General features: G+C 42.0%; 2 pseudogenes; both read left to right on the top strand.

Moving 5' to 3' along the window:
- Positions 1–517: 517 nt before the first annotated feature.
- LOC106978243 (immunoglobulin heavy variable 3-74-like) lies at positions 518–15,727 on the top strand (annotated as a pseudogene).
- On the top strand, positions 15,239–17,940 carry LOC128313738 (disintegrin and metalloproteinase domain-containing protein 24-like; annotated as a pseudogene).
- Positions 17,941–20,378: the final 2,438 nt, after the last annotated feature.

Here is a 20,378-nt window from a genome sequence, read left to right as displayed (position 1 = left end):
GTTTTTTTAAATGAGGAAAAGTGCAGGATGCAAAATGAACAAAGAAAATAAATAAAAATAAATCACCTGTGATTCTACACACCAGCATGGAAATACATGCAAAATAAATAATAAAATTATACAAGTGAAAATGGCACAGAATAAAGTATTTTTGGGTTAAACTTCAAAAAGTATGTAAAATACTTGTAGAGTGAAAATGATCTATGTTGATGACAGACCTGTAAAAATGCACACAGGACTGCAAATATACCTGTGCTCACTGATTAGAATTATTCATATTTTCACAGCACCATCTATACAAACTACACTACAAGTGCGTCCCTAACTCTGTCGTTCACTTTTAAAGAATCAAATCTAAGTCTGCAGTGTGATATATATGACAGAGGACATGCAAATAGGGCCCTCACTGTGCTGATAAAACCAGCCCATCGCAGACTCTGCAGCTGGGAGAGGAGCCCCAGCCCTGGGAGTCCCAGGTGTTTCCATTCATTGATCAGGAAAGAACAGACACCTCACCATGGAGTTTGTGCTTGGCTGGATGTTCCTGGTTGCTCTTTTAAAAGGTAATTCATGGTGAATGGGAGACACTGAGTATGTGAGTGGATAAGAGTGAGAAACAGTGGATGTGTGACAGTTTCCTGATGAAGATGTCTTGTGTCTTGCAGGTGTCCAGTAGTTGACGTGCAAAGCTGGTGGAGTACTGGAGGGTGATCGGTGAAGCCTGGGGGGTCCTGAGACTCACTGTGTGGGCCTCTGGATTCACATACAGTAGCTGTTGGATGAGCTGGGTCCGCCAGGCTCCAGGGAAGGGGCTGCAGTGGGTCGCATATATTAATACTGATGGAAGTAGCACAAGCTACACAGACTCCGTGAAGGGCCGATTCACCATCTCCAGAGACAACGCCAAGAACACGCTCTATCTGCAGATGAACAACCTGAGGGCTCGAGGACATGGCCACATATTACTGTGCAAGAGACACAGTGAGGGGACCTCACTGGGAGCCCAGACACAAACCTCCCTGCAGGAGGGGATCAGCACCACCAGGGGGCGCACACTACGTCACAATGCTGGTTTGTGTTCCAGGAGCAGGTGCAGATGGAGGTTACAGGCAGGTTTCCTGTCAGGGTCTGGGGCTTCCTGTCCACACAGCAGTTTCCCCAGGGAGCCTCCCTGGACACAGGATTCTGTGTTTACCTATTAACTCACTGAATTACCAACTGTGTTGTCATAGGAAAACTACCCTAACATGCACATAGACACAGTTGTTTGCACTTTCTTCCTCCGGTTCCCTGAACATGAGTGAATTACAGATTTCTTGAGGCACAACAGCTGAACCTTTACAGGAGTCTCAGATGCACTCCCTGTGCAGCTAGGACCACAAGATCCCACAGCTCCCCATTAACTTCACCCAGCAGTTGTCCCAATCAAACAACCTGAAACTTTCCTCCTGGCACTTGCTACTCAGGACTTTAAATGAGCTACAGCTTTATCCAATTCCTCTAAAGAAGAGATAATTCATCTCCATGTATTAGTCAGGATTCTCCCGAGCAACAGAAACCAAGAAACTGGTTTTAATGACTAAATTCACCTGATAAGCCCCACATTCCACTCTCACATGCTGGTGACCCAGAAAACCAGTGGTTGTAATTCTCATCTGATTCTGAACTAGTGTCAGTCTCAGAACGTGGAGAGCTGATGATGTAACTCTCAGAACAAGGACCATAGGAGACCAATGTTCCAATTCAAACACACACATGGGAAGTAAAACTGAAGGAATTCCTCCTACGTCTGCATCAGATTTTATTCAGAACCTTAATGGAATGGGTGATGCCCAGGCAGACAGAAACCATGGATAGAAATGCCAGTCTCTTCTGGAACACATCACAGACATCCACAGAAACAGTGGGGAGTCTGGGCACCCATGATGCAGTCAAGGTGACACATAAACGTAATCATGACAATTCAACCTCCTGTAAATGTGCAGTTCAAAGACTGAAGATTTAGAAGTCCATGCCATCACTGGCATGGAACCTGGTGGGCATAGCTGTGCTTCTGTGGTGAAGGAGGGCAGAGTTTCATAGAGAGAATTGTGGTCTGAGTATCCCCTGGGAGACTTGGGGAGAGACAGTTTCCTTCTCAGGGTGCATTTCGTAAAGGGTGCATTGCCTCTCGTGGGGCAGGAGAGCTGACAGGCACAATTGCACTGCCCTGGTCATTAATATAGGAGCCTCTGCTGAGAGCAGCTAACTGAACACTGCCTTCTCGTTGTTCCCCACCATGAACTCCAAGCCCCTAGTGTTCATGCAACTGCCCTTCTGGGATAACCAGCTCCAGGCACAGCACAGCGAGACCCTCTCCCAGAGGATCAGTGGGGTCCCTGTCATATTGAGTTCATACAATTTGGAGTTTTCAAACCCAGCTAGAGCTCCTGAGATAAAACATAAGAGCCCTGTGCCACCAGGTGGGCCAATGGTTTGGACACAGACAGGGTGAAGGCAGGGTTCTGATGGAAGCCTGGGACCCACAGGTACAGATTGTTCTCTCTGTGGGAGGGCTTCCTGAACAGGGGAGGCTGGGAACTCCAACTCAAGGGACTAGACAGGGAGCTGATGCCAATATTTCTTCCCACCAATCATCATGGACAGAGTTCAGTGAGCAGCACAACAGCCCCCAGTGGAAGATGAGCCACCGACACCAAGATCCACCACCCTTGCCTTCCTCAGGCGCTTCCTTTCTAGGGAAAGAGTGCCTGGAAATCAGACCTGCATTGTGTCCCTTCCTCCAAAGACCACATATACCCCCACAGGCACCAAGTCTATTGACCCTATAGTGAGGCATAGCTTCACTCTTGGGGAAATAGGGAATTAGCCTCTTTACAGCAGAACAAACTCACCTAGATAAAACTACAAACATTGTAGGACAATGTCTAAAAACTCACACATGAGACAATGAGAAACTGCAGAGGACTCATTGAGGGACAGAGCAGCCAACACACGACTGCACAGTGCACACAGAATGTGCAACAGATGCTTCCTAAAGTGGCAAGCCCTCAACAGTAATTGTACACTTATCAATAAAGACACTACTCTCAGAAACAGAAAACATAACAGGATTTTCTAAAACACTTAAGCAAGTGGAGACATAGATATACACCATGATGGAGGAATTCGTCCCAAAAGAAAAAACAATAAAAGGTCATTGCCAGGGATATTATTAAAACACATATAACTAATATGCCTCAAACAGAATTTCTAAAAACTCTCACAAGGAAATAGAATTTTTAAAAACCATCATAAGGATAATTGCTGTGCTTGAGGAAAGCATAGGTAGACATGAGTGAAAAAACCTTACTGCAGATAGAAAAGACCTAAAACACTAGTCATGACTAAATTTTAAAATTACTGTAAAACTAAGATGTGAAATGACTTGTGTATCATGACCTCAGCAGAAAGAAGCGATGAATGAGGGTAAGTGACATCGAAGTATAAAAATATGGGGGAAATTGAAGCCAGAAAATAAGAGAAAAATTAAAATATTTTCATCACAAATCATATACTGAGGGAACTCTGCAGCTCCATAATGTGTAATAAATTGCTTTTCAAGCCAGTCGGAGAAAAAAGGGAGAAAAAGAAGAGGTGTATATGAGTGAATTTCCATGGGAAATTCCCAAACTGGGGAATGAAACAGACATACACATCTAGGAGGCACGGAGAACTCCCATTAAAATAAAAAATGGCAGGCCAACACTGAGACATATCATAGTAAAATTGGCAAAATACACAGAAAAAGACAAACCCTATGAGCACCAAGACAAAAGACGTCACTAACTAAAGAGGAAGATAAAAAGAATGATTATGGATGATGTATCACAGAAAACCTTCAGGCAGAAAGAATGACATGATATCCACAACATGCTCAATTGAAAATTATGCATCTAAGAATACTTTATCCAGTAAGACTGTCATTCGGATACAAGAAGAGATAGAAGTTCCCAGAAAGGTAAAAACCAAAGGAGTTCATGGCCTCTAAACAAGCCCTGCAAGAAATATTAAAGGGGACTCTTTGAGTGGTAAAGGAAGACTAAAAGAAACAAAGATTAGAAATAAGCAGAGAAAGTCTCCAGAAACAGTGACTTCAGAGGTAACACAATGACATAAATTTTATATCTATCAATAATCACTTTAAATGTAAATGGAATAAATGCTCCAATCAAAAGACATAGGATATCAGATGGATTAAAAAACAAAAAAAAAAAAGAAAAAAAAATAATAGGACCTTCTGTACATACTACCCTAGACTCATTTTCAACCTAAAGCCACCTGTAGATGGAAGTGAGGGAAGGAGAAAAATATATCAGGCTAATGGAGTCAAAAGAAGTGTGTACCATACTCATAACACACTTAACTAGATTTTAACCAAAGTCCGTTACAAGAAATGAGGAAGACATGTGTATCATCATGAAGGGAACTATACAGCGAAAGTATATAAAGCTTTAAATATTTATACACCAGTGTATAAATCAATTGATAAGAAACATTAAAAACTTATTGATAATAATACAAGAATAATAATAGAGAACTTTAACACTCCACCTACTGAAATGGACACATTACCTAAGCAAAATTAATAAGGGAAACAATGGCTTAGAAAGACACACTGACAGATGGACTTAACAGATATATTCAGAACATTCCACCCTAAAGCAACAGAATACTCATTCTTTTTGACTGCACATGCAACATTCTCCACAACAGATCACATACTATGTATTAATCAGCTCACTACAAGTTCAAAAAGACTGAGATCATACATGCACATTTTCATACCAAACACTATGAAACGTGAAGTCAACCACAAGAAAAACTTTGGCAACACCACTAATACCTAAGGTTAAAGAACATTGTGGTAAAAGAATGAATGAGATTTTCAGGAAATTAAGAAGCAATAAAAAATCACATAGATGCAAATTAAAATGAAAACATGCCAGTGCCCCATCTGGATGCAGCAAAAGCGGTTGGAACAGGGAAATATATAGCAATACAGGCCAAACTCAAGAAAGAAGAAAAACCTCAAACACACAACCACTTCACAACTAAAGAAGCTAGAAAATGAACTGCAAATGAACCCTAAAGCCAGCAGGAGAAGGTAAATTAAAAACATTAGAGCACACAAATGATAAAGAAACAAACAAAACATTAGACAGATCATTGAAAATATAAGTTGGTTTTTGGAATCATAAATAAAAATGATAAATCCAAGGCCAGAATTAAGAAAAACAAAAGAGAAAGGACTAAGTAGATATAACCACAAATTTAAGATGAGAGATCATAACTAATAGCACAGAAATACAATCAGAAGAAAATATTTTGGAAATTTATATGCCAACAAACTGGTCAATCTGGAAGAACTGGATAAATTCCTACAGTAATGTAAACTACAGTAATTGAAATAGGAAGAAACAGAAAACCTGAACTGACTGATAATGAACAAAGCAATTGATCCGTAATCAAAACTCTACTGAAACACAAAAGAACAGGGCCTGAGGGCTTCACAGGTGAATTCTACCTGATATTTAAAGAAGAGTGTAAATAATCTATTTAAGTAGCATAGAATATTCTAGTCTTCCCAAACTGTTCCAAATAATAGAAATGGAAAGAAAACTTCCAAACTCATTCTATAAGAACAGTATGACCATGGTTCCAAATCAAACAAAACTCCACTAAAAAGGAGACTTAAAAGCCACTAGCCCTAATGAGCATGGATGCAACAATTATCAAGAAAATAATTGCAACTTGAATCCAAAAATACGTTAAAATTATCATTTACCACAATCAGGTGGGATTCATTCCTTGGTTGTAAGGGTGGTTCAATATTCACAAATGACTCAATGTCATACAACACATCGATGAGATAAAGGATAAAAACTATGATCCTCTCAATAGATATAAAAAAAGCATTTGACAAAGTACAGCAACCTTTCTTAATAAAAACCCTCAACAAGGCAGAGAGGAAACATACCTTAACATCATAAAGACCATATATGAAAACCCCACAGGTACTATCCACAGTAGGAAAAAACCTTTTCCTCTACTGTCAGGAACACAAGAGGGATGCCCACTCCCATCATTCTACTTAACATAGCACTGGAAGTCTTATCCTCACAAACAAACAACAAAAAGAAATAAAGGCATTCAAATTGGCAAGAAAGAAGTCAAACGTTCAGTCTTCACAATGACATTACACTCTATATAGAAAACCCAAGAAGCCTCCACCAAATATTGCAAGCACTGATACACAAATTCAGCAAAGTAACAAGATACAAAATCAACATGCAAAAATCTACTGCATTTGTATATAGTATTAATGTAGGAACAGAAAGACAAATCCAAAAAAATTCCATCCCCTTTACAATTGCACCAAAAATAATAGGATAACTAAAGGGTTAAAAGATCTATACTCTGAAAAAAACAAACACGATTAAAGAACTGAGGATGACACAAAGAAATGAAAACACCAGTCAATGTTCAGGATATTGAAGGTGCAAGTATTGTTGACATGTCTATGTACCAAAGATACAGGAGAATTTTGAAAAATTTGAGACTTATGGAATGTTACTCATAGCAGTAGTCTTCAAGACAGTATGCTACAAGCACAAAAGAGACACTAAGATCAATAGAACAGACTAGTAAGCCCAGATATGGACTCACACATGTATGGTCACCTCATCTTGAAAGAAGTAGGAAAGACTATGTAATGGAAAAAAAAAAAGACAGTCTTCTCAATGAAGGGTGTTGGGAAAACTGGACAAGACATGAAGAATGATTGGAACACTTTCTTACACCATACACATACATTAATTCCAAATGGATGAAGGACCTAAATGTGAGACAGGAGAGCATCAAAATCCTAGAGGAGAACACAGGCAGCAACCTCTTTGACATCGGCCATAGCAACTTCTTACTACACTTGTCTCAGAAGGCAAAGGAAACAATAGCAAACGTTAACAACTGGGGCCTCATCAAAATAAAAAGCTTCTGCACAACTAAAGAAACAATCAACTACTCTAAAAGGCAACCTACAGAATTGAAAAAGGCATTTGTAAATGATATATCTCATAAGGCCTTACTATCTAAAATCTATAGAGAACATATCAAACTCAGCACCCAAAATACAAAACAATCCAGTGAAGAAATGGGCAGAAGACATGAATAGACATTTTTCCAAACAAAGCATCCAGATGGCTAATGAAAAATACTCATCATCACTCACCATCAGGGAAATACAAATCAAAACTATAATGAGATAGGACCTCACAACTCTCAGAATGGCTAAAATTCACAACTCAGGAAACAACAGATATTGATGAGGATGAGGAGAAAAGGGAACGCTTTTATACTCTTGGTGGGAATGCAAAGTGTCTGGACCATTCCAGAAAACAGTTTAAAACCTAAAAATGAAACTACCTTCCACTCCAGCAATTGCTCTACTAGGAATTCACCCAAAGGATACAAAAATTCTGATTTGAGGAGGCACATTCACTGTAATGTTTACAGCAGCACTAACAATGACAGCCAAAGTGAGGAGAGAGACCAAAAGTCCACCAAGTGATGAATGTGCTATATGTATACATTAGAATATTATTCAGTCATAAAAAAGAATGAAATCTTGCCATTTACAAAGATGTTGATGGCAGTTAGAGGATATAATGCTAAGTGAAATAAGTTAGTCAGAGAAAGACAAGCATGATATTATTTCACTTATATGGGGAATTTAAGAAACACAGCAGATGAACATAGGGGAAAGGGAAAAAAGAGCAAGAAAAAATATAAAACACTCTAAGGTTAGAGAACAAAGTGAGGGTTGCTGGAGGACAGGGGTGTAGGGGATGCGTTAATGGATGATGGGGATTAAGTAGGCCACATGTTCTGATGCGTACTGGATGTGAATGTAGGTGATGAATCAGTGAATTCTACTACTGGAATTAATATCACACAGTATGTAATCTAATAAAAATTTAAACACAAACTTAAAAAGTTAGAAAAGTGGAAAAAAAGGAAGGGAGAAACATTGTCACAAATTGTCGTGAACACGGAATCTAAGGTAGTGAGTCTAACTTCTTGCATTTACTCATTTTATCCCTAACTGCTAGTGGACATTAATTAACATACTCATGACTTTTACAGTGGTTCCAGGTGGGCTGGAATTCAAACCATAGCTGCCCTTCCCAACTCCACTGTGCCGACATCCCATGGGCAGCTTGTCCAGACACCTGCACAAGAACCCAGGTTGGACCACAGCAGAGACCCTCATCTGCAGAACTGGAAAGTGTGGAGAGATGACCATTCCTGCCAGGCTACAGGTTTCCTCCTGCGACTTTTCTGGCTCCGCTTCCTTATATTCCTCTCCCTTACCTTTGAAAAGAAGCATGTCCCGGGTTCTGGTACATGGAAAGTGAGGGGCTATGTGTTCTATAAATGTTCAATAGGACTGATCACTTACTGGGGACAAATAAAAACCCATGTGTGGCAGGCCTTGTCTCATGGGCTCCTATCACCCAAACTGGCAGAGTACAAATAAACCTAAATATGCACTTAGTGAAACACTGTACAGCACGTTGCAAAAGCATTAGGAGATGAGAAGCCTGGAATAATTCCACAAATGCAGTATGAGTTCCCCTTGGGAGGAAGAAGAAATCTTATACTCCCAAACATGCAAAACAAAAAATAATTTCAGGAAATGATAAAACAGTTTCAGTGTGTTCTATTCATGAAGTGTCTGACAGTGACAATGCACAGAATGAATTTTCAGCGTTTCGCATAGAATTGTGAAGGAAACATCTTGAGTCACGAACTTGCTTTTGTGCACAGAGCTCCAATGGTTCCTGACAAATAGAGAACCCCAAAACTTGGAAAGGTTAACGTGTTTTTTGGCCCCGGAGCACATCGATCAAATCTGATGAACAATCTGGCCAAAAAGACACACACAGCATATCTTGTGAAACGTGAGTTCAATTTCAGCATGAGAACAGAATTTCCATATATTATGAAAAAACCATGCCATGAAAATGAGTTACCACAAACTATAAACTTAAAAACAAACAACAGAGACCAGAGACCAGTTAGGGAACAAATCAGCATTGAGAGAAACCAGAAAAAAAAAGATTTTAGTTATATTGTAAATCAAGAAATTAGTGGGGTGCCTCGGGCTCAGTCAGTTAAGCATCTGACTTCAGCTCAGTTCACGATCTCACGGTTCATGGGTTTGAGCCCCGTGTCAGTTTATATGCTTACAGCTTGGAGCCTAGAGCCTGCTTCAGATTGTGTCTCCCTCTCTCTGCCTCTCGCCCACTTGCACTCTCTCTCTCTCTCTAAGAATAAAAATTTAAAAAAATTATCAGTCACAAGCAATCAATCATTATGAAAACCAAAATTATACCTAAGAACCAAAGGTCCATAAAAAGAAATAGTATAAATGGGCTTTGTTCAAAATCAAATAAACTTTTTTTGAACAGGGACAATCAATAGCAGTAAGACAAGTTTACAGAGGGGAGAGACAATTTCACAATTGCATAACACCAAGGGACTTGCATCCTGAATATGCTAAGAGCCCCCATAAGTCATTAGGAAGAAAGAAACAACCCTCTATAAAACAAGCACAGCCTTGCGTAGTAAACATCCCATCCTAGAGGTTGTAGACACATCAGGTATAGACTGGAGAAGACTCCTCACACCATCGACTGTCAAGGAAATTCAAATCAAGAATGCAATAGATGCCCTATGCACTCATCCTGAGGGCTCAGGTATGAAGGGAACACTGGCAACACCATCCAGGTGAGCATCCAGCACACGTGGGGCCTCAAACACTGCAGGTAGGAATGAAAAATGAACACCAGCTCTGGAAAACCATTGGCTGTTGCTTATGAAATTATACATGGATGACTTAACATGTAACCTGGAAATACCACTCACGCGTGTCTGCTCCAGAGTGACATCCCATGCTCACAAAATAAATGGTATGTAAATATTTATAGCATCTTAGTGTTAGAAGGTAAGAATAGGCAAAAGTCTTTCTAAATAGAAAGGAATAAACCAAGTATGAAACTTCCATCAATGGGATGCTTTGCCCCAGAAATGTGATGATATTGATGCAGAATTGAAACCAGGAGAACCTCAAAGACATGATATGAGGGAAGGGAAGTCGTCTCAAAGACTACAGAGGTGGTGTGGCCTGGGACATTCACACAGCCAGCCCAGGGTGACAGTGTTTGGCTGGATTTCTTTATCTCTTTCTGCCCAACACTCACATGATAAGTTCCTCTGCCTCATGTTGAATGCTGTCCTGAGCTCAACAATGCTCTCATGTTTCAACTCTCCACAGACTAAACCCTACAACCTCGGACTCCTCTGATTGGGGAGTTGTTGAGGCCATAATCTGACATGTGTTCTGACAGGAGATGTTCCCTCCACTGTCCCTGGCTCTAGCTCTCTCCTGCAGGTGAGGAGGAGTAGGTTAGGAATACTCCACTGAAACCATCTGTCTCCTGCACCTGACTCTCCCACAACATGAGGACCAGTCCTTCCTCACCTTCATCTGTAAATGAGGTCAGTTGTACCGGAACAGATTTGCACCTTGGTTTAGTGGATTGCTCCAGCACCCCCCTGCCCTGGGCAAAACTCTGCAGCTGCAGGTGGGGACAAAATAAGGGCTCAGTTTAGGCGTGAGTGGCAGCTGCACTTCTTTGAGGCTTGCTTGTCCTCGTGGCATGAGACCCCTGCCATACAAGTCAGGTCTGGGGCGACCAGGCTCCCAGGATCCCTAGTGGACTGTGCCCAGGGCAGAGTTTCCATCCTGGGAGTGGGGCTGCAAACAATGAGTGAGTCCCACATCTCAGTGGCACCTGCTGGGGCTTGGCCTCAACAGCAAACAGCTTAGGGTCACTGACATCCTGTCCCTCTGGGAAAGAGTCCTCTGAACAGGAGCTGGTCACCAGGAACCCTGTGTATTGGTTGCAACAGTCTGGAGGGGAGGTTGCAGCCAGGCTCAGTGGCACATGCCTATAGTCCCAGCTCCTTGCACTGGAGTTTCTATTTGCTGAGCTGGGGTGGGGAAGGAAAGGCACATACCTTAGCTCAAAATTCTAGCTTTTCCATCTGTCAGTGTATTTTCTGGAATAAATGTTTCTTCATGGGCTGTATGCCAACAAGGCCATTTGCAGACACTGTAAATACATCGTTTGAGATTTTATTCATATTCCACATAGTAAAAATTCAATGTAGTGTTACTTTAAGGTGTAAAATATAGTGATTCAACATTTCCATACTACACCTAGTGCTCATTATGAGTGCAGCCCTGCCACCCCATCAACTACTTCCCCAGCCCTCCTCCCACCTTCCCTCTGGTAACCAGAAGTTTGTTTTGTATAGGTAAGAATCTGTTTTGTTGGGTTTATATGTTCCATGGGTTAAGTCTAAGACTCTTGATTTGGGTTCATGGATCGTGAGATCAAGCCCCATTTTGGGTTCTGCAGACAGCACAGAGGCTGCTTGGAATTCTCCTTCCCTCCCTCTCTGCCCCTCCCCCATTCTATCTCAAAATAAATTTTAAAACATTGAAAAAAGTTTATTTCTTGGTGCAGCTCTTCTCTCTTATTTGTCCCATTTCCTTTTTGAAGTTTCTTTAATTCTACATATGAATGAAATAATATATTTGTCTTTCTCTCACTTGTTTCAGTTAGCATAATACTCTCTAGCTCCATCCATATCATTACAAATAGCAAATGTCATTCCTTTCAGGGCTGAGAAACATTCCAGTGTATGAGTATGAGTGTGTGTGTGTGTGTGTGTGTGTGTGTGTGTAGATATACCACATATACTTTATCCATTTATGAGTCAATGCTTACTTGGACTGTTAACCATAGCTGGGCTATTTTTGATAGGGCTGCTGTGTAGAAACAGACAGTTGAAATCCCCTTAAATGAGTATTTTTGTATCTTTGGGGTAAATACCTAGTAGTTCAATTGATCAATCATAAGGTAGTTATATTTTTAGCATTTTGAGGAACCCCCATGCTGTTTTTCAGACAAGCTACACCAGCTTCCATTCCCACAAGCAGTGCAAAAGCGTTCCTCTTTCTCTGTATCCTCACAAACACCTGTTGTTCCTTGTGTAGTTGAGTTTAGTCATTCTGACAGGAGTGAGTTGATATTTCGTTGTAGTTTTGATTTATATTTCCCTGATGATGAGTGATGTTGAACATCTTTTCAGTGTTTATTGGCCATCTGTATGTTGCATTTTGGGAAGTCTATTCATGCCTTCTGCTCATTTTTTTAATAGGATCATTCAGTTTTGGAATTGAATTTTATACTATATACAGAAAAACTGAAAAACTCGACCAAAAAAAAACCCACTAGAACTGATACAATAAACCAGTAAAGCTGCAGCATACAAAATCAACATACAGAGATTTGTGCATTTCGATACAACAATAATGAAGCAGGAGAAAGAGAAATCAAGGAATTTATCCCATTTACAATTACACCAAAAACCATAAGATACCTAGAAATAACCCCCAGTAAAGAATTACGAGAGCTTGCTCTGAAAAACGTGGGACATTTATGGTACAAATTGAAAAAGACACAAAGAAATGGAAAAATATTCCATGCACATGGATTGCAAGAAAAACATTGTTAAAATGTTGATACTACCCAAAGCATTCTAGACATTCAATGCAAGGAATTCAATGCAAATATCCCTGTCTAATAATGTCAGCATTCTTCACAGAGCTAGAAACAATAATTCTAAAATTATCATGGAACCACAAAAGACATGAACACCAAAGCGATCCTAAAACAGAAAAGAAATGGAGGCATCACAATTCTGTATTTCAAGTTATATTACAATGCTGTAGTCGTCAAGACAGTACATCCTGGCCCAAAAAGAGACACATAGATTAATGGAAAAGAGTAGAAAACCCATAAATGGAGACATAACAATATGGTCAACTAATCTTTGACAAAACAGGAAACAATATCAAATGGAAAAATGACAGTCCCTTCAACAAATGGTGTTGGGAAACTGGATAGAAACAGGAAACTCTAATGAACTGGACCACTTTCTTACAATACACACAAAATAAATTCAAAATGGATGAAAGACCTAAATGTGAGACAGGAAACCATCAAAATCCTAGAGGAAAACACAGGCACAAACTCTTTGACCGCGGTCAGAACAACTTCTTACTGGACATGTCTCCAGATGCAAGGGAAACAAAAGCAAAAATGAACTATTGGGACCTCAAGATAAACATCTTCTGTACAGCAAAGACACAATCAACAAAACTAAAAGGCAACTGACAAAATAGGAGAAGATATTTGCAAATGGCATATCAGATAAAAGGCTTAGTATCAAAATCTATAAAGAACTTATCAAACTCAACACCTGAAAAAAACAAATAATCTGGTGAAGAAATGGTCAGAAGACATGAATAGACATTTTTCAAAGAAGACTTCCAGATGGCGAAAAGACACGTGTAATGAGGCTCATTGTCACTCCTCATCAGGGAACATAAATCAAAACCACAATGAGATAACACCTCACACCTGTCAGGATGGCTAAAATTAACATGGTGGCAATGCAAGCTGGTGCAGCCATTCTGGAAAATAGTGTGGACATTCCTCAAAAAAATTAAAAATAAAACTATCCTGTGATCAAGCAACTGTTTTACTAGGTATTTATCCAAAGGATACCAAAATGATGATTCCAAGGGGCACATGGACGCCAATGTTTATAGCAGCCCTATCAACAATAAGCAAATTGTGGGAGAGCCCAAATATCCATCAGGAGATGAACGCATAAAGAAGAGGTGGTAAATATATACAATGGAATATTACTCAGCCATCAAAAAGAATGAAATCTTCTCATTTACAACAATGTGGGTGGAACAACAACGTATTAACCTAAGTGAAATAAGTCAGTAAGAAAAAGTCAAATACCTTATGATTTCACTCATATGTGGAATATAAGAAACACAACATAGGGGAAGGAAAAATAAAATAAGACCAAAACAGAGAGCTAAGAAACAGGAAGAGACTCTTAAATACAGAGAACTGAGGGGAAGTAGGGAAGTGGGGCTAAAAGGGAGAAAGGCATTAAGGAGGGCACTTGTTGAGATGAGAACTGGGTGTTATATGTACGTGATGAATCACTAACTTCTACACCTGAAATCAATACTACACTGTAGGTTAACACATTTAAATTTAAATTAAAAATATTACAAGAAAATTAAATACATACATATATGAACTCTTGGGAGTACCTCAAAATAGCAAGCTTCTGCACAGTGAAGGAAACAATAAACAAAACTAAAAGGCAACCTAGGGAATGGAAGAGGTCATTTGTAATTGCTTATCCCAGGGTTAGGAATCCAAGTATGTAATTTTTTAAAATTATTTTCACTTATCAGTACAGAGTGTGTGTCCATGCATACTTTGTGTGAGAAGCAAAACTAGTGTATTGCGGTAAGATCTCACTGAAACTGAGATCCACCCTCTTCGCTAAATTTTAACCGTACAGCACAATATTGTTAACTACACATGAAATGTTGTGGAGAAGACCTCCAGAACTTAGTCGTCTTCCATAAAGAAAATCACACTCCCTTGATATTAACCCTCATTGGCCTCGCGGCCAGCCCCTGGCAACTGCCACTCCACTCTGTTTTATTGTTATCAAAAACCGAATCAGCTGGCCTGTTGCTGGAAAGCTCAACGTTCAAAGTGTTTAGTTTTGGTAGGAAAGGAATTTGAGCTTTATGCACAAGGCCAGCTGCTGGTGAGAATGCAGACTCCTGTCCAAAACCAACTCTGACGTTTCTCCCTGACGCAGGGGGTTGTAAAGGAGGAGAGCATATTTAATCAAACAAGGAGTTCCATGGTTGATAACATCTTTTGATCATGTGCAGACTCCATGGTGCAAGCTGCCAAAGTTACCTCAACTCCCTGGCATCTCCAGCTGAGGAGGGAACCACACATGCATGGGAGGAGACTGCCAGAGGCCAGGAAAGAACCCCAACAAGGGATTAGAGTGGAAAACCCCTGGGGCTCACACATGGTCAGCAGTACTTTCTGTTCTCACCAGATGGCATAAAAAAATACTAAAATACAACCTTGTACTTCACCAATCATGACATAGAATACTGGGAAATGTTTCCTCAGTAAACTCAGAGGAAACTTCAAACCAAAAACCAAAAGGATCAAATGGCTTGAAAACTAATGTCTAACCAGAATGAGACATGAAAAACGACAAAGCTATTTTTTTAGTCACCTATAAAGGTAAAATTGACAATGTCCACCTCCACATCCCAAGGAAGTAGGAAGCATTGGTCTCCATAATGAGGAAAAGTAGTCATCCATAGAAAGTGACCCAGCAGTACCACAGGACATGGAATTGGTAGAGAAGTTCAGGGTGTTAAAATTTCATATCCCATATTCACTAGCTGGAGGAAAGATGGAATGTGTTGAATAGAGCCATGTCTCTGGGTCCAAGTCCTTACTATGTCCATGTGAGCACGCTTGAACTGGCTCACCTGCTTCTCCCACATCCACCCCAGCTGAACTGTTGTGCAGGGTCACACAATGCCACACCCTGGGACTGTTACCTAACCCCACAAGTGGATCCCAGGTGCAGGGTGCTGGCCACCCACTACAGCCCTCTGTTCTGTCAGATGGCCTAGACCTCACTTTGCTGAGGATCCTCCATTTATCCACTCTCACTGGCAGATGTCCCTGAGCAGGGGCATGAGGGTGGCAGAGGGCCAGGTCACCTTGAGGGCGTCCCTCTTGCAGTTTGCACTCTGGGCAGTGCTGGCTCCTGTCCAGGGTTCTCAAGGTCGTCCCTCATGGCTCTACATCTCCTTGAGGTGGTAATTACAAAGAAGGAGCTGCACAACAGCAAGGGCATTCAGATGACTGGTTGGCTGTCCTGTAGCCTGTGTTTTGGGACAAGAGACCCGTTATCCACATGTGGCCAAAGAAACCCTTTATGTCCAGACATCTGCTGATGATGACTCAGGATGATCAGGGAATCTTGCAGATGGACTACTCCTCCATGCCTCCAGACTGTTACTACCTTAGCTACCAGGAGGAGATTCCTCTTTCCATGGTCACCATGGACACGTGCTATCAGGACCTTGAAGGTTTCATGAAGTTGGATGACCTTGCCTATGAAATCAGACGCGTCAGCGATTCCCAACATTTGAACATATTGTTTCTCAGAGAGTGCCAGCCACCAATGCAATGGGATCTACTTATAACCTGGGATATAAGGAGGATAGGGACCCCTGTTCCTCAAGCAAATACCAGTGCAGTGCTCAGGATCTCTAGTAAGCTGTAGTCATCCCATCACGGAATTTTGCTCTCAGACCCTAAACAATATACAGTGTGTTCAACCACGTGTCAACCACGTGTCAAAATGTGCCTAATTCTTAATAAGACTAGTTAGCTTAATTGACTCATTGTTTCATGGGATTCGTGTAAGTTACTATATTGGTTTCATGATAATTTATAATGAGAGAGATCCAGCTAACATGGGCAAATATGTGTTGCATCAGAGTCCTTTTTTTTTTATACTATGAGTCCAAGGGTTTTCGAATTCTTAAACCACATTCATCCTTAGTTGCGATTTGAGATGGATCCCATGAAGTTAATTTCAGTCCAGTTGTATGTAGTATGTGCCATCCACAAAGCCCTATCATGATGGGTTATTTAGGCAGATATTATTTACTCTTGTCTGTCATAGCAACACATCAGATTGCAAAATATATTGGTTTGTGCGTTGACACTGATGAATATGCTTACCAGAAAAGGTCCAACTGCATTAGGACCCAATTCCCTTGTATACCTGAAGCTTTCAGTAAGTGTTCCTTCATTCCTATGCAGCACAAAATGCATGGCAGATTAGGCAATTGCCTCTTCAACATCAAAATGGTGCATTGAAATAAAAGCCTGACCCACAATCATTTCGGAAACTACTTAGCTGACCCAGGCAAGCATTGTGACTGCAGCTCCTTAGAGCAGTGCTATAGCAATCTATGCTGTATGAGTGATTGTATTTTAACCCCTGGGGACAAATGTAATACAGGCAGATGCTATACAAACTGCACCTATTTCGATGCTGGGACACTTGGCAGGCCAATCCAAAATATATGTGATCTTCCAGAGTCCTGCCGTGGGGTGTCCTTGTCATGCCCTGATGACTTCCGTATGCAAGATGGAACCGCGTGCACTGAAGAGGGCTGCTGCTATCATGGGAACTGCACTGACCGCACTATGCACTGCCATGAAATCTTTGCAAAAATTCTGGAAAGGTGAAGATGTCTGCTATACCATAAATGAAAAATGACACTGCAGAAGATCCTGGGGATTTCAACACTGAACCCTGTTCCCACACAGATGTGCCGTGTGGAAGGCTGCAGTGTAGGATTGTCACACATCTCCCTCAGCTGCAAGAGCATGTTGGATTCCACCCGTCTGAGATCTCAGGGTTCTGGTGTTTGCAGCTGGGTTAATGTCATAGCACAACCGATATTGGTCATGTGAGAACTGGTACCCCCTATGCTCATAAAAAGTTCTGTCAAGACACCTACTGCACTGGCAGTGTGGCTCACCTGAACTATGACTGTATCCCGGAGAAATGCAGTCACAGAGGGTCATGCAACAATAACAGGAAATGCCATTGCTACATAAGCTGGGATCCTCCATGGTGCACTGGACGAGGCACTGGTGGGAGCACAGACAGTGGACCCCTCCAAGAAGAATGCGGCCAGTCAGGAAAACTCATGAATCCCTGTTATATCTCAGAGCAGTTTTTGGTCCCATTTAAGCCATAATAGCTGCATTCCTTGTGGTGTCGCCACAAATGTCAAATTATCAACCCCAAGAAAGTTAAGGGACTGATTGTTGCTGACGACAATCCATCATTAGCCTCCTAACTGCTGAACAACTATAGACAATCAAACTGGTACATATGTGAAAATAACAGTAATGAGGCTGCAGAGCTGACACCCACGTTTCGGGGGTCTGCAGAAGACACAGGGGTCCACAGGCACAACAGGCTCTGACACACATCTCTCATGGCTCACTGACCAGAACGCTGAAATAAAACTTAAAAACTGCATGCTTGTGGCCTCTACGTATATATCTAAGCTTCCAAGAGCCCAAACTGAGCCCGAGATTATGAGCAGGGGACCTGAGTCAGCATCTGGGTCTTGAACTGAGGTATATGCTTCCAGAATTAAGAGACGTTCACACAAGCTCTTTCAGGGACAAATTCATGAGTTGTCTCCAAAACTGTGCGGTTGCACACTGAACATTTTCTCATTCTCCAGGTAATCTGTCTTCCCCCAGTCCCAATGTGGGTTCAGGATAATGGAGGGCTACCACCCACCCACACTGCCTGTTCCACACTGGGGTGTCTGTGGGCTGTGAGGGAAGGGGACTGGCATTAGGTTCCACCTAGCACAAGCTGTGCCTCCCTGGAGACAAAATTTCCAAATGCGGGAGACTGAGACCATGAGACTGAATGGAGCACCCAATGAAATGAATCAGAAAGGCAGGCACAAGTGCCTGTGGATGACTCTGGCATCCAGTTGGAGCCCGATGAATGTGAATCCCTGCTCTCTTTCTCTTGCCTACTTTTCAGTGAGTTTAACCTTAGATAAGGATCTGCCTAGGATTCCCACTTGGGTTTTCTGAGAGCCTTCTCGAATAACCACACAGAGGTGAGCCTGTGAAAAGTTAGGGACTTCAGCCCCATCCATTCTCAAGTAACCAGGTACTTGCTACCCTGTTTTCTATGTCCTGATCACTGGGAATGTGGGAAGGAGGCCTGCCCTTCCCAAGGTCCTTGTGTACCCTTGCTTCTGGGCCCTGTGAGTCATAAATCCTGTGCCTCCATTTCCTTTGTTGGGGGTGCACTGAAACACCACCTTGAGTCAGGAGGGCCCCATGCATCTCATGTATCCAAAGCCAGAGCTCAGATGCCTAGGGAGCCGCCTGTCCACCTCCTGAGCAATGGCTCTTGCCTATTCTTTCAGCAGGATACAGTCTACATGTTCTTAATTTTGTACAACAGCTGTGGTCCCCAACACATTTGTCCCCAGGGATGGGATTGGGGGTCTAGATGCTGCCCTCCAACAATGTGTTAGCACTGAGAATGGCTCACTCGTTCCTCACCCCCACATCTCAGCTGCTCTGGGAAGGAGCTGGAGCTTGCTGGTGGTCTGTAGCTTTGCTTTGGGCTGATGCCAGGTGTTGCCAGAAACCCCCATCCTAAGTTACCAGTGCCATAAAAGGTCAGTCTCCCTGCAGAGACCAACAATCAGGCACCATCCTGGGGTTCCAGAGGTGTGTATTTCCTACTCATCTCCAAGTGAGATATTGCTGGACACCAAGGACCATTTCCCTAGATTAGTGTCGAAGAAGACGCCAGCTGCTGGGTCCACTGTGTTGCAACCAGTACCCTGGTGTTGTGTTTGCTTAGCCATGCCTACCTAGTGACAGAGGCAACTCTACCAGGAGCATCATGTCTCTCTGGGCGGAGGACATGAGCAAGGCAACCTCCCCCTACTGGCTGCATTCCTCACTGCTGCTGACAATGGCTCCCTATTTAACAGGTGTTGTTGGGGACACCTCAGTGTGGGAGGCCTCAGCACACGTGTCTGGGAAGAGCTAACTTCTATCCCAGGTCCTCCCTGTCAAGACCACTACACCAACATATCCACGGACCAGTGTGAAAGAGAGAAATGGTGACAGGCACTACACCATCATGAAAATGCAAGGTTTCCTGGAATCATTTGTCCAAAGGGAGGGAGACAAGGACATTGATTGGCTCTAGTGGGTCTTCACAATTGGCTCCAAGCTGTTGCTTTAAGCACTTGACATACTACAGCTGTCTGGATTGGTCCAAGTGCCCCAGATTCATAAATCACTGAAAAGCTCAAGGTATCAATGGCCTGTTTACTTAGAGACAACCTACGGAGCTTCCAGTCTTTTCACTGTATCAAAAGGCTATGACAATCACCCCAAGGCACATGGCAAGAGACACACACCAAGGAAAAAGGGGAAGGCTCTGAGGAAGAGGCTCCCTAGGGCCCCAGAGCCCAAAGAGGTAGGAAGAAAGAAGCTCTGATTCTCCGGACTTGGATTTTTATGGCATGACAGCACAGGCCCACTGGGAGAGGTCAAGCCCAGGTGATGCAATCCAACTCTAAGATAGAATGGGGACAATTCAATGGGTGTGGGTTTTGGGTTTTTGGTGTTTTTTTTTTTGCCTTATGTCATGCGCCCATGAGCCCTTGTCCATTTCCACCTAGAGGAGAGGCATTT

This window comes from Acinonyx jubatus, unplaced genomic scaffold, assembly GCF_027475565.1.
Source record: "Acinonyx jubatus isolate Ajub_Pintada_27869175 unplaced genomic scaffold, VMU_Ajub_asm_v1.0 scaffold_21, whole genome shotgun sequence".
Classification (NCBI taxonomy): domain Eukaryota; kingdom Metazoa; phylum Chordata; class Mammalia; order Carnivora; family Felidae; genus Acinonyx; species Acinonyx jubatus.
The sequence above is the reverse complement of the archived record's forward strand: the minus strand, read 5'-3'. Positions and strand labels throughout refer to the sequence as shown.